Below are 13,138 nucleotides of genomic sequence, written 5' to 3' on the forward strand. Positions count from 1 at the left end.
AAAAAAAAAAAAAAAAAAAAAAAAAAAAAAAAAGAAAAAAGAAAAAGAGAAAAGAAAAATTTTCTTTGTGCCAAAAGTAAGTTTTCATAAGATACTGAAATAAAATGATGAACAAACAAGGGGAGGGAAAAAGAAAAAAGAAATAAAATATCTATGTGTTTGTGTTTTCAGGAAATGCAAGAACAAATCCCTATGGGTCAAAAGCCATCATCTGAACCGTACTCTGAACCATCTTCATAAAGCACCAGAGAATCCACAGATGTTAGTCCAACTTGTTTCAGCCTCTGGGTCAAGTCCTGAATTAGTGTGCCCTGCCGTGCAATCTCCCGATCCTTGGCAACTATCACCTCGCATAGGCCATAGTGTATCCTCCTTATCTCAGCATAGACCTCTGGGGACACCTAAGAAAAAGCATATTAGTCAGAGAAAATCAAGACTTAAATTGGAAAATGATCAGATACTCACATAATCATAAGGAATAGGCAGCCCAAGGGAAGCATCTACATTTGTGTTCGGCTCCAGAAGATGAGGGACACTGGGGTTGGGTGTGTTGGGATAGGTCTAGGCAGGGATGCCACGAAAGGGGACATTAGCAACCCTGAGAGACCCGCTGGCACTGGTAAAGGGCCCTGTTTGTGAAGGATCGGTAGCATTGGCATACAATCGAATAGCAGAAGGATCTACACGTCTCACTCTCCCCTGAAAGAACATCAGTCACGACCAAAACAAGGAAGAATCTGTAGGAAATACTCAAGAAAGGGCAACACACCATTGGACCATCGGGACCGAGAAGGGTGCACACTGTCTCCTCCTCTAGGAAGGCTTCGTAGTCCTTATCCGGATTAAGAAAGGAGTCCTCCCATACTTCGTCAGCCAAGCGCCTCACCTCGTCCACTGGGATGATCTCTGGACAGTGCATGGTGGGTGGAGGAAGACCGAGAGAAGGGCATAGATCAATATCTGACAACTGGGATACTACTCTCTCTCCTAAGTACCAAGCATGGCCCCACATACCCTAAAAAATGACTCGGTTCTCAGACAATCGATGAGCCAAGGTAACTCTCTCGGAATCCAAAAACACAAGTTCATAGAATGGTCTCCAAGTAACTTGCAAAACAAAGGAAGGGTAAGTACAGCATCAGACAAATAGAATTTCAATGTAAGACATGGCATGTCGTAGTGAGATCGTTCAAAAGAGAACGAGCAGTGGTCCCTAGAGGATGTGTCGAGCCCGGACCACCTGGTTATCTCCCCACTTTGTGGCCAGAGGGAAGAAGAATGTCTTAGGATCCCTCAGTTTAGGGCTATGGTCCCCAAGTGCTCAAAACTCCAGGGTTGTTTTAAGAAATCAAAGTAAGAAAGTGCAGACCAAATGACTAAAAGGAAATAGACATGAGAAGAAAAGTTACCTGGATAATATAGCCTGCCCCCTTAAGTCCCCTATCTCCATAGGACAGCAGGTCTAGGGACCACAAGAGATATGCATTGGCGGCCCCGCCCCAGTCCCAGGAATCTACTGTGCGAAGATCTTTGAGGAAGTACATCATACGGATATCTACTACCCCTCAGAGGTCACTGAAGAGGCATTGACCCACAGTAAACACCAGGAAGGAATGTGCCACTTGAGACAAATTGCCTGGATTCTCCCCCAAGCCGACTTTCCACCATCAGGCACTAATCTCCCCTAGGCGGATGCATATTAGGCCAACTTTAATGGTGATACCGGTCAGATCTGTAACCTAGTAGTCGAAAATCTTGGTGGTAGGGTCATGGATCTACCCCCAAATGGAATGCCTATTACGTAATGGTGATCTCACCAACAGGAAGGTGGAAAGTGTGTACTCGGCCACCACCACTCCATCAAGGCCCCCACCAATGTTGGATTTAACTTTCGAGTCTCTATAAGGGCCAGTCGGCACAAATAGGTATCATCAACCGTCTCTTTCACCCTACGAGGGAGTATCCTATGCCAGGATGAACCATGTTCGAATGGCCATAGGAGGCCAAGGTAGGTGGTTCCTTCCCCTTATGCTAATGAAAATAAAAAATATATAAATAAGAAAAATCAGCAAAAAGCAAAAACAATACGATAAATAAAAAGAGAGAGAGAGAGAGAGAGAGAGAAAACAACAAAACAGGAATAAAAGATGATCAAAATAATGAATGAAATGTAAAGACTTACCTAGGAACCCCATATGCAGTTGCAGATGTGATTATGGCTGTTATGAAGAGTTTGCCAAGAATACCAGTTGGTCAGGCCCTCATCCCTGCAGGAAGGACGCTGTAACTCTCGAGCTAGACCTCTCCTAGAGTCTTCCTCTTCCTGCTTTCAGCCATATTTTAAAAAATTGTAAGAAGCCCCAAAAAACTTTCCTAAATTATAAGAAGCCCTAGAAAGTTTCCCAATTTTCATAAAAACCTACAAGAATATCAATTCTCCAAATAACTCCTCCTTCAAGAACAAGATGAAGATCTTCAAGAACTAGATGAAAAACTCAAAAAATAGGAAGGAAAACTTAAAGAAAAACCAGAGTTCCAGGACCTCAAAACTCACTCAAAAAAGGAAGAGTGAAGAATGAACAGGGGAGGGGACCCATTTTATATAAAATATTTCGTTCCCAAAAAAAAAAAATCAATATTCTAAATCAAGCATCAAGAATCAATATTCTAAATCAAGCATTAAGAATCAAATTCTAAACCAAAAATCAAGAATCAAGGAAAAATCAAGAGGAGACATAATTTACTCGGCCCCAGGCAGCTCAATCTCATTGACCCGGCCCCAAGATGCCTAATTGTATTTACCCGGCCCCAGGTGCCCAATCTCATTGAACCGGCCCCAGGTGACCTAATCACATTTTTTCGGCCCCAGTTGGCCCAATGTTATTAACCCGGCCCTTGAAGGCGCAATCTCTTTGAGTAGGATCTGAGTGGCCCGATTTCATAGACTAAATCCCAAAATTGGCACATGTGAAGCCCAGCTAAGAAAAATCCAAGCATCAAACATTTTTTTTTTTTTACTTATTATAAGATTGGAAGAGCATTGAATTCCTCTCTTATAGCCATCGGTCCCAGATAGTCCAGTTTGGTTTGAAAGCGCCAGCATGGAGACTATATTCCCTAAACTAGCGCATGTGAAGCTCAGCTAAGGAAAATCAAAGATCAAAGTACTAACATTTTTGCAGGATCAGAGCAGTAGCGAATTCCTTTCCACAATTAGCAGCCCCAGGTAAGTCCTCAACTTCAAAGTAGTTAGGAGATATTATCTGTTGCATTTTTCAACTTCGTCATAACTGAGCAAGATGACGGCAGTGCATGCTCCAGGGAACAAAATGTGGTCATTATTTTCTTTGCCCTTCGGCCATTGGCATAGGCCTCGGCCAAAGAGGGGCATTCTATAGACACCCAATTTTGTCACTCTCCTCTGGCTATGATGAAATATGAATCTTGGACATGAATTTTGGCTTCCGACCAACAGAGATTCTGATGGAAACATTCCCCTACCTAAAACCTTGGGAATCCCCACGCGGGAGAGAGGCGGGGGTTGATCCAATTTTATCGTTTTATATACAAAGGAATCTGGTCAAGATGACCGTACAAATGGATAGTGCTCAAAAATATGATTCCGACGATATATGGTGAACCAAAATTTAACCTTCAGATTGCCCATAATCTTCCCTGAAAAATCATATTTTTTTCGCACGAATGTCACGCACACTGGCCAGCCAACCAAACCAGCCAGCAAGCCAAGCCAGCTAGCTAGCTAGCCAGCCTAGCCAACCATCTAGGCCTACCAGCCCAGCTTGACCTACACACCCCTGCCGCATGCTGTGTGCCCCTGCTGCACAGCCTGCGTGCCCCCACCGCATAGCCTGCATGCCCCCGCTACACAGCCTGTGTGCCCTTCCTGCCTACTGCGTGCCCCCGCCGCATAGCCTGTGCACCCCTGTTGCACACTGTACGTGCCCCTGCTGTATGACCGTGCACACCTTTCCTGCGCCATACGCATGTTACCCGCACACCCATGCATGCACGCGCCCACTGCCCATACCCACACCACCTCGACCATTACCCACGCGTCATTCGTCGCGCATCCATGATGTCACCTGCACTACCTACCTAAATTAACCATACCTCGGGCAATTCGGCCTGGTCCCGTGCACCGTCGTCAACGAATGGGATTGGTGTTCCTCTCTCCTCCTCTTTTTTTGAAAACTGCCTTTTTTAGCTAAAATTTCTCTCTCCTCCCATGTTTTCGAAAACCCCCTTTTACCCACTGGACAAAAGCCCTCCTCACCCATTTTACCTTCAAATCCCTCCTTTACCCATTAGACAAAAACTCTATCCCCTCACTTTAGGCATGAGCCCCCCTTTCGTCCACTGGATAAAGGGATTCCCCCTCTCCTATTTGGCCAAAAAACTATAAATACCTCCTCCCTTAGAAAAATAGACAAACGAACCAGAATCCCCCCCCCTTTACTCTTTCATAGTGAAATTTTCCTCCCCTCTCCCTCTTGATTTTCTTCTAATCTTCAGAGCGATCTTCGTTAAATCCGAAAACTCATTCAGAGATTCAAAGTGTTCTTCGGGATCTTGAAGATCTTCAATCCAAATTTCTAGTTAGATCCAGTTTTTAGCCAAAAATAATATGTTCTTGAGCTACCTCCTTTGAGTGTTCTTTAGTGTTCTCGAGCGGTCTTGAGATAGAAACCCCCTTTTTTGAGGTTCTTTGGGTCTACGAAGAGATCTTTGTTAAGATCTAAAACTCTGTTCAGATCTTCAAAGTGTTCTTCGGGACTTTAGAGTTTCTTTAATACATTTTTAGGTCAGCCCGTTTCTTTTCAAAAATAGCCATTCCTAGCGGAACCCCTGTCCGAGTGTCCCTGGAATCTTTCCAGAAATAGTCATTCCTAGTGGAAGTTCTACCGTGAAGTGCCACCTCAGCCTAGCCCTCCCTTAGCCTATCCCCAGCGGAAGCTCTGTCAGAGTGCCACCTCGTCCAAAATCCAAAAATAGATTTCCCTAGCCGAAGTTCTACCAGAGTGCCACCTCATCCCAAGCCCAGAAATAGCCTTCCCTAGCCAAAGCTCTATCCGAATCCAAATCCAAAAATAGCCTTCCCTAGCCGAAGCTCTGTCTAAACCCAAATCCGAAAGCTACCATTCATAGCTGGAACTCTGTTCGAATACCATCACAATCAGTATCTCTCAAGAAAGGAAGTTTGAGGTCAAGACCATCTTCCCCTGAGCCATGAGAACATGAAAGATAGTCCGAATCGGTACTAGTCAGGGGCCCACCCCTCTTGACCCAAAATAGAGGTTAAGTTCAGGTATAAATTCTCAACCAACACGTCATAATGTAGACTTTATACATGTCTTTTTTTAGTGTGTATAGTAGTTTGAATTCAATTAATGTATATATGTGTGATAACTTAGCCATACATGTGGAATAGTAATAATTGTGGAAAATGTTCGTTCTCAAACATCTAGCAAGAAGACCGGTTGAACCGTGCAGATTGGGTGCTTAACACCTTCCCAACTCTGTAACCTGACACTTACCCTAAATCTCTGAACTAGACCAAATTTTGGGCTCTTTTCTCAGGATTGGACCCACCCCCGGGTCCTAAGCCTGTAACCCTAGGTGGCGACTCCAAACCCCATTTGCATGATCTCGATCCCCAAATTAGACCACCATTAAATCCCTCGTCTCAAATGACAAAATTTACACTCTTACGAAATAGCCTTCCACGTATCTCCAAGCGGTGATACGGTGGTGCGGGGCCCACAAGCAAAGCACACATGACATGAAACCCCTCCCCTCGCATGGAAGAGAAGGAGAGAGGAGAGAGGACGGGGGAGGCACAGTCCATTTCTCCGGTCGCTACCCTCACAGATACTAGTAACACATCAGCTACAAAGTGTAATCTGTGGCTACTACTAACTCTATTGCACATACTCAATGCATGAATGCAACAAGCATACGGAAATCTTGGCACCGATACCACCTGGTCACGTTGGATTCCGTCTTATACATATAACCAAATACATGGCGATCACGGTACTGGTACCACCTCGGCCACACCAGATCCCGCCATACATGTCCATAAACATCTCATATCATAATTGTAAAAATGTAACATATAACATGTCATCATCATACTTGAGCAATTTAAATCATCATATAAAATCTTACACATGTAAGCAGTTCTATAATAATAAAACAATCCAAAATAAATCAAAGCAACCATCCCTCACCTTGTTGATCTCTGCTTGTGTTAGGGTTCAGATAAAGCCACTGATCAATCCACTTAGTTTCAATCTCGGGGCACGTGCGCATCACTATCCTAGAGATAAGGGCATTCATACATCAATACGTGTCGGAAAGATCGGGAGAGGCCCACTTGGGTCACCCCCAAAAGGTACAGACGAGGTTTCCCAGTGACAGTAATGTCACCAGAAACACCTACTAGAAATATCAGTGTTGTTTCTAGTGGTGGTGACAGAGAGCTGACTGAGCTCTATGGTTCATTGAAAACAACCCACTGGAAGAAGGCCCAGTGGATCTGGTGGCTTGCTTTCGATGGTAGTACAAACTGTCCACTCAAATTGGGGCTTTCCGACTCGGGCCCTATTGTCAGGATTTATTCTATGGAGGTTGTAGGGAATGGTCCTAGCATCATTCTAAGCCAATAAAATCCCGATTCCACCGAGCCATTTGGGAGATACATCGAGCAAATGATCGAAACCCTAGTTGGTCATTTGGCAATACTTGTTGCCAGAGCTCACCGGGCTTGGTTTGAACTCGACAACAGCACTAGGAGGGTGGAATACGCATTCCCCGACCTCAACATGGTTTGTACACTAAGATTCCATCCAAACCTAGCTTAACCTAGGTCAAAATGAAGAGAAAGAGTGGTGGAAGTGAGTGCACTTATCTCCAACAACAATTCCAGTGACTAGGCGGCAGCCAGCACCAAGGTAAGACCTCCTCCTTCTTCCCCTCTTTCTCTTCTCTCCTACATTGGACACAAAGGAAATGAGGAAATGAAATCCTCATTTCCTTCTTATGTGTTAAGTTGGACCCTATTCAGACCGATCGGGTTAATACAACTTTCGGAGCCCAAGAACCCGAATACTTAGGTTTGCGAAATGCTCATGACATGAGGAAAGTGTGAAGGATGATTTGAGATCATCCGAAACTGCCTACGATGCGAGTGGTGGGACCCAAGGGCATAAGAACCTTAACAGTAGCCTATATGGCTCACTGGAAATAGCCCACCGGATTCAGGCCCAGTGCTTCCGGTGGCAAATTTTCAGTGGTCAAGATTGCTTGTTGTCCACCAACTAGCCTTGCACAGGTGGTTGCCCTCGACCATGCTCATGGTCTTTTGGCAACTTCGGTACGTGCCGAGATTTATGTGTGAGGAGTTGGGTCACTTACCGTCTGGGATCATCTCCCCCTTCAGCAATGGGCGGCCATAAGTCAAAACCCGGCCGTGCTTCCAATCTCCTGTCCAAGAGCTACCACAACAGTTCAAATTAGATCAAGTCAGGGCACAGGTGTAATAGGATATTAAGAGGCCGTTGGATGCTAGGGTCAACATAATCCACACATACCTTCGGCCAAGTGATGGCATCGTAAGGTGGATTATGAGGGGCAATTGTTGGCACCAAAATTTGAAAATATACACCCAGTGATGTGGCAGAGGCTGTTTGGATGAAAAAGAGAAGGGCGTGGGCTGATCGAATTGGTCGATACTCATAAATGGTGCAACACCATCACACAAGGACGGTTAATACACACGCATGAGAAGTGGCATCAATGGGACAGGTGTCAATGGTGCATTGGAGCACCACTTTATGGGAAAAGCGGGCTGATAGTGTCTGTGATGGAGTGGTTAACCCTCAATGTATATAAAGAGAGAAAACCGGCCAAGCAAGGAAACCAACAACATACACACAAACCCAATTACAATGCAACTCTTTTATTTTTTTTATATTCTTTTACTTTTCACTGTTTAGAGTTAGAGATGGAATAGAACTCTTCTACCCATTACTTTTGAATTTCCATCCACAGGGTCTATCCATTAGACTCTTGTGATTTGTATTCAGAACGTGTTGAGGAATATATCATTGTTTATTCCTTCATCGATTAGTGGCTTTGATTATTTAAAAGTCCTTGGAGCTATCGGGGCAAGAGGAGAGCCCAAGTGGCTTGATCGAAGTCAGATTAATATTTGAATCCGGTCAGGAAGGATTCTGGTACGCCAGCACATACAAGAGTACGGTCAACACTATATAATTAGGAAAGTCAATTGTATGGTTAATTTTTTTTTTTTTTTTTAAACCGCTTGCCTTGGCCTTGATAAACTTATCATGGTGGTCCAGATATTTGGCTTGTGTCAAATCATACGAGGCTGAAATTTGTGGATAAATATACAATAAGATACCTTGCTCATATGGAAAACTTGCTAAGCGGCAAACATAAGGTTTGAAAATACAGGGTTAGGAATAGTGCACAATAGTGATTGAGGTGTGTAGGAGTCTACAGACATACACGGGATGCACGCCAATCCTTGAAAAGGTATTTTCTTGAATTAGATTCCAAAATTTTACATGTGGTTAAACCAGACCCTTTACTATCTATTCAACTGTCAAAATTGTCATATTATCATCCAACATGATGCAATTGAAGATGAGCCACTTTGGTAAGCTTACAACAGCTGGGCTGTTCAAATGAGTTTTCCCCTAGTTGTGAATATCCAACTTCGTTAATAGATTGTTAGAATAAAACGGTGGTAGTTGTGTTGTTCAAATGAAAATTTTCCTCATTATAGATGTCTAACTTAGTTAATTGATCATCAGAATCATGAAAATCCTTCTTTCCGAATAATTTCGTAAAGGGTGAGAGAATGCTACTCGATAGTGCATGTACACAGCAGTGCCTACGGTCAATGAATGCAAGCATCTTCAATGCAGGACAGTGTGGTCTTTTCGCACCAACTGTGTTTTGGTGCAGATTCACACTAATTGGTAGTATTCTTTTTTCCTTTCATAAATCTTCTAAGGGTCAACTTTTCCTGCCTTGTAGCAGTACTAGCAGAGGCTATGCATGCAGACAAGAGCAATCCGTGCCTGGCATAGAGGTCATTTCGTGGGAGGGATGGGCCAGTAGGATGAAGGCCCATTGGGTTTTGCTTTTACTGGAGTTCGATGATATCTTTTAACGATGGTGGGAAGAAAAGAAGATAGCCTGCAAAGGCAAAGCTGCCAAGACGAGATATCATTCTCAATTGCTGGCCCCCCTGCCATGGTTCCACCACGAGCATGTGGTGAAGTGCCTCAGCTTTTGAAGGCACCTTCCCCACTTTAAAGGGCTCATGTGCCCTTGAAAAGTAAGCCACGCTAAATCATGATCTTGTAACACACGTACAAGTAGAATTCCATCATTTTGTTTGGTGGGGGTTTAAATATATTCTATGTTTTGTTTTTTTTTTTTTTTTTTTTTTTTTTTTAAGAGTTTCCAGCCATGCATATTTGAGAGCTGCTGCTGTTGTGTCTTCAATTTCAAGGGAGCTTGATAGTAAATTTGGGAGGCATATATCCTCGCTAGATTATTGGTATGGTTCCTAAAATCAGTGTAAATAAAACTTTTCCTTTTATTGGCCCTACAGTACTTCGCAAATGTTTTCTGCCCCTACAGTAACAAAATACATAGTTGAGCAACACACCGAACCTCTTAACCACATGCATACTCAATCTTATGGCAAGGTCTACCCGGTGTGCATACCCATCCAACAAATAATACTCTAAATCCACACACAGGTAATCCACAACACAAGATATACGTGGTTCGACAAATTGCCTACATCCACGGAGCAATGCCCAAGTTGGGCTTCATATATTACCCGATATGTTACAAATTTAATCAGCTACAACTGACAAAGGCTACAATCCTAATTTACCCAGCATACAACCGGAAGGGCACTACAACTCAAAGAGAGCAGTAGCTACAACTACTGGGGAGCTACAACTACCTTGTCCGGATCGGGATCCTCTTGTCGCACAACACTGTGTGTTAACACAGATCCAAGGGCTGGGAGCTCCTTGGGCTACATGTCCATGCCTTAGACTGCGTGTCTGAGGGCTCCCAACCCTTGGATCTGCTCTACCCTGTAACGTGTATTACAGACAAGCCCGATCCACCTTGTCCAGCACCCACTGAACATCCCAATAAATAAGGTCAATGGGCTCATAAAATGCCCTACAATTTTGCATAGGCTGGTCTAGGTATTTTGACATACACCATCTTGGGCTAGCGTACATGTGGATGCAAGAACCAAAATGAAACTATCTTAAGGGTACAAATCCTTACAACCGTACCCGGATTTGTTCTTGATACTAGGGGAGGATGTAACACCCTAGTATGATATTTATATTACCTACTTGTAAACAGGCAAGAAGAAAGAGCAGAGGAAGCCAATGCTGGCATGGCTGGCAGTTGTGGAGTGCCAAGAAGGTAGAAGTGACCCCACCTGCTCCTGTTCAGCCTGCCAATATCATTGGAGACCTCATCAGGAGGTGTGGACAAAGAGGTAAATTTAATTACAAGACTAAGTATAGAAGAAAAAAAAAAAAAAAAAGGTGCGACATGAGGACTTCCTAGGGGGTCACCCATCCTAGCACTACTCTCACCCATGCACGCTTAACTACGGAGTTTTGATGGGATTTGATGCAGCTGTGCTGGTATGATCGCACCCAAACCAGTAGGCCCAAACTAGCCAGCCCGTTTGACTGACATAACACAATTTTTAGATTTCTACACTATGGGGCCCACACCCCTACCGTGAAAATCCACATTTTTCCCCTATGTAAAGAAGTTTAAATAAGGTATGAAATGTATATTTTAAAGTTAGCAATTAAGTGAGGGAAATAAATTATGTAATAGTTAGTTAAGCATTAATATATATATATATATATATAAAAATATAAATAACATAGTGGGCCAGCCAAACAAACCCTTAAGTCTGTTTGGGCTGCCCTATATAAGGATTAATAAGGGTCCAGAAAAACAGACCCTTAGGACTGTTTTGGCTGGGCCATAAATAGCCTAATAAGGGTTAGGGTGAGATATCTCTCACTTAAATCGATTCATACTGTGAAGTACATCAAGAAGAAGAGAGGAGAAAAGAGAAGAAGAAGGAAAGAAAAGGAAAGGAAGGAGGAAGGAGGAAGGAGGAAGAAGTAAGAGAAGAACTCCTTCACCTAAGAATTTTGCTAGACAATTCTCCCCTCAGGTATGTACCCAGCACAGTAAACAATTGAGAAATCATTAATTAAAAGGGTAATGTTTAGGGTTTTTCCTAATTGGGAGCTCCTATAAGCATAATTCATTCCCAATAGTAAAACCCCTTAATCTTAGAAGGATAATCATCATTTCAGTAGAATTTCATGTAATTGAAGCTGGAATAAGACTAATTAGGTAAAATTCTTCCCAAAAGCTTTAGGGTAGAATTTTATTCAATATTGGAATTGAGATTTTTATGAGAATATAATTAAACTCTTTCTTAAAATTCTATTACAAGTCTAATTAGGGCTGGAATATAGATTTTGTGACTATAATCAAGTTCATAAGAACTGAATTACTATCTTGTATAAGAAACCCTAATTTTGATAAGGGTTCAGAGGTTCTAATCGAATGAAACCCATCCCTGTGAACCCTGGAACATAGGGTTTTCACTAACCAAGTAAAATTCTATCCAATCAGAATTGGAATAGGACTAATCAAGTAGGAAATTCTGCTAAAACCTACGAGCAGAATTTAATTCAATTTTAGAATTTGGAATTTATGAGAATTGATTTAAATTCCTCCCTGAAGCCTGTTACCAAACTTGATTAGGGTTGGAATACCAATCCTATAACTGTAACAATCAACTTTAATTTAGGGCTGAGATTGGGAGAAATGTCCCAATTCTGTGCAATTACCTTACTTCCCACTTTAATTCTTAAATTTCTGTAAAATAGGGTGTATCAGCACTAAGTATACTCAATTGAAACCAGGAGATGGGTCAATTGGAAGCCCAAAACATGCACTCAAGCCCAGTATACAAAATTAAAACCCTGGACTGAGGAATTAACCTCAATTTGGGCTTCCAATAAGCAGAACAGCCTGGCAGAATCTAATTCTGCAGAATAAGGAGAACCGGTGGGTCCCAACCGACCAACAGGTTTTGACCCAGGTAACCCACCGGTTAGAGTTTTTGAAGATAGATGGGCTGTGTAACAGGTTACTAGACCTTTGGACATAAGTTTGGATTTGAATGTATAAAATTAATGAGAAACATAACCCATGACTATAGGGTCTAATGTTTGGAATTTCATATGACCTCGAGGACTGTAAGTATGGATGAAACCCCTTCATCCAATGAGGATCTATTAGTGATTTTCTATATCTAATTCTACTATAGAAAAAGTTTAAGAAATCAAGGAATCAATACCTATATGGGAAGGAACAGACAAAGACCTCTACAGGTTGGGTATGAGAATGATATACTTAAAGCAAGTGGATAAAATGTAGGATTTTGTGATGTACCTAATGATTTAAATATCTGTTGAATAGGGAATATAAGTAATAGTGTGGCAATTTCCTTGAATCCAAGAAGTGAACTTGCCAAAAATTGAATACCAAGGTGAGTGGGTGCCCTTCTCAACCCCCCCCCCCAATTCTATGCATTAAATTGCTTGTATATGTGCATTTACATTTACTTGCATTTATTCTTTGATGGTATTATTGTGATGGAATGGGACAGAATGGAAATGAGAAAGGTAAGGCACGTGGGATGGGTCATGTGCAGGTGCCCATGTTTGTATGTGTGATTACAATGATTGGCTGTGCATCATTTTGAATGTTAGGTTAGGTATCACAACCCCAAGTGCTACAACCCTCCTCCGTAGGGGGTTAGGAACGAACTAATCCCGAATTATATGGATGCCTGATCAACAGTGCACTTGTGATGAGATGTGTGGTATCAGTTATGGATGTGAGACAGGATACGACATACTGTATACTTGTGAATATGTTTATGATACGGGGTTATCTTTTAGGGGTTAGCAGGTGTGGCCTGGCCCGTACTGGCACTGGC

At 42.6% G+C, this 13,138-nt stretch overlaps 1 pseudogene; it reads right to left on the reverse strand.

The window, feature by feature from the left end:
* Positions 1–10,637: 10,637 nt before the first annotated feature.
* LOC122062188 lies at positions 10,638–10,756 on the reverse strand (annotated as a pseudogene).
* Positions 10,757–13,138: the final 2,382 nt, after the last annotated feature.

The sequence above is a fragment of the Macadamia integrifolia genome, chromosome 14 (genome assembly GCF_013358625.1).
Source record: "Macadamia integrifolia cultivar HAES 741 chromosome 14, SCU_Mint_v3, whole genome shotgun sequence".
Taxonomy (NCBI): Eukaryota; Viridiplantae; Streptophyta; class Magnoliopsida; order Proteales; family Proteaceae; genus Macadamia; species Macadamia integrifolia.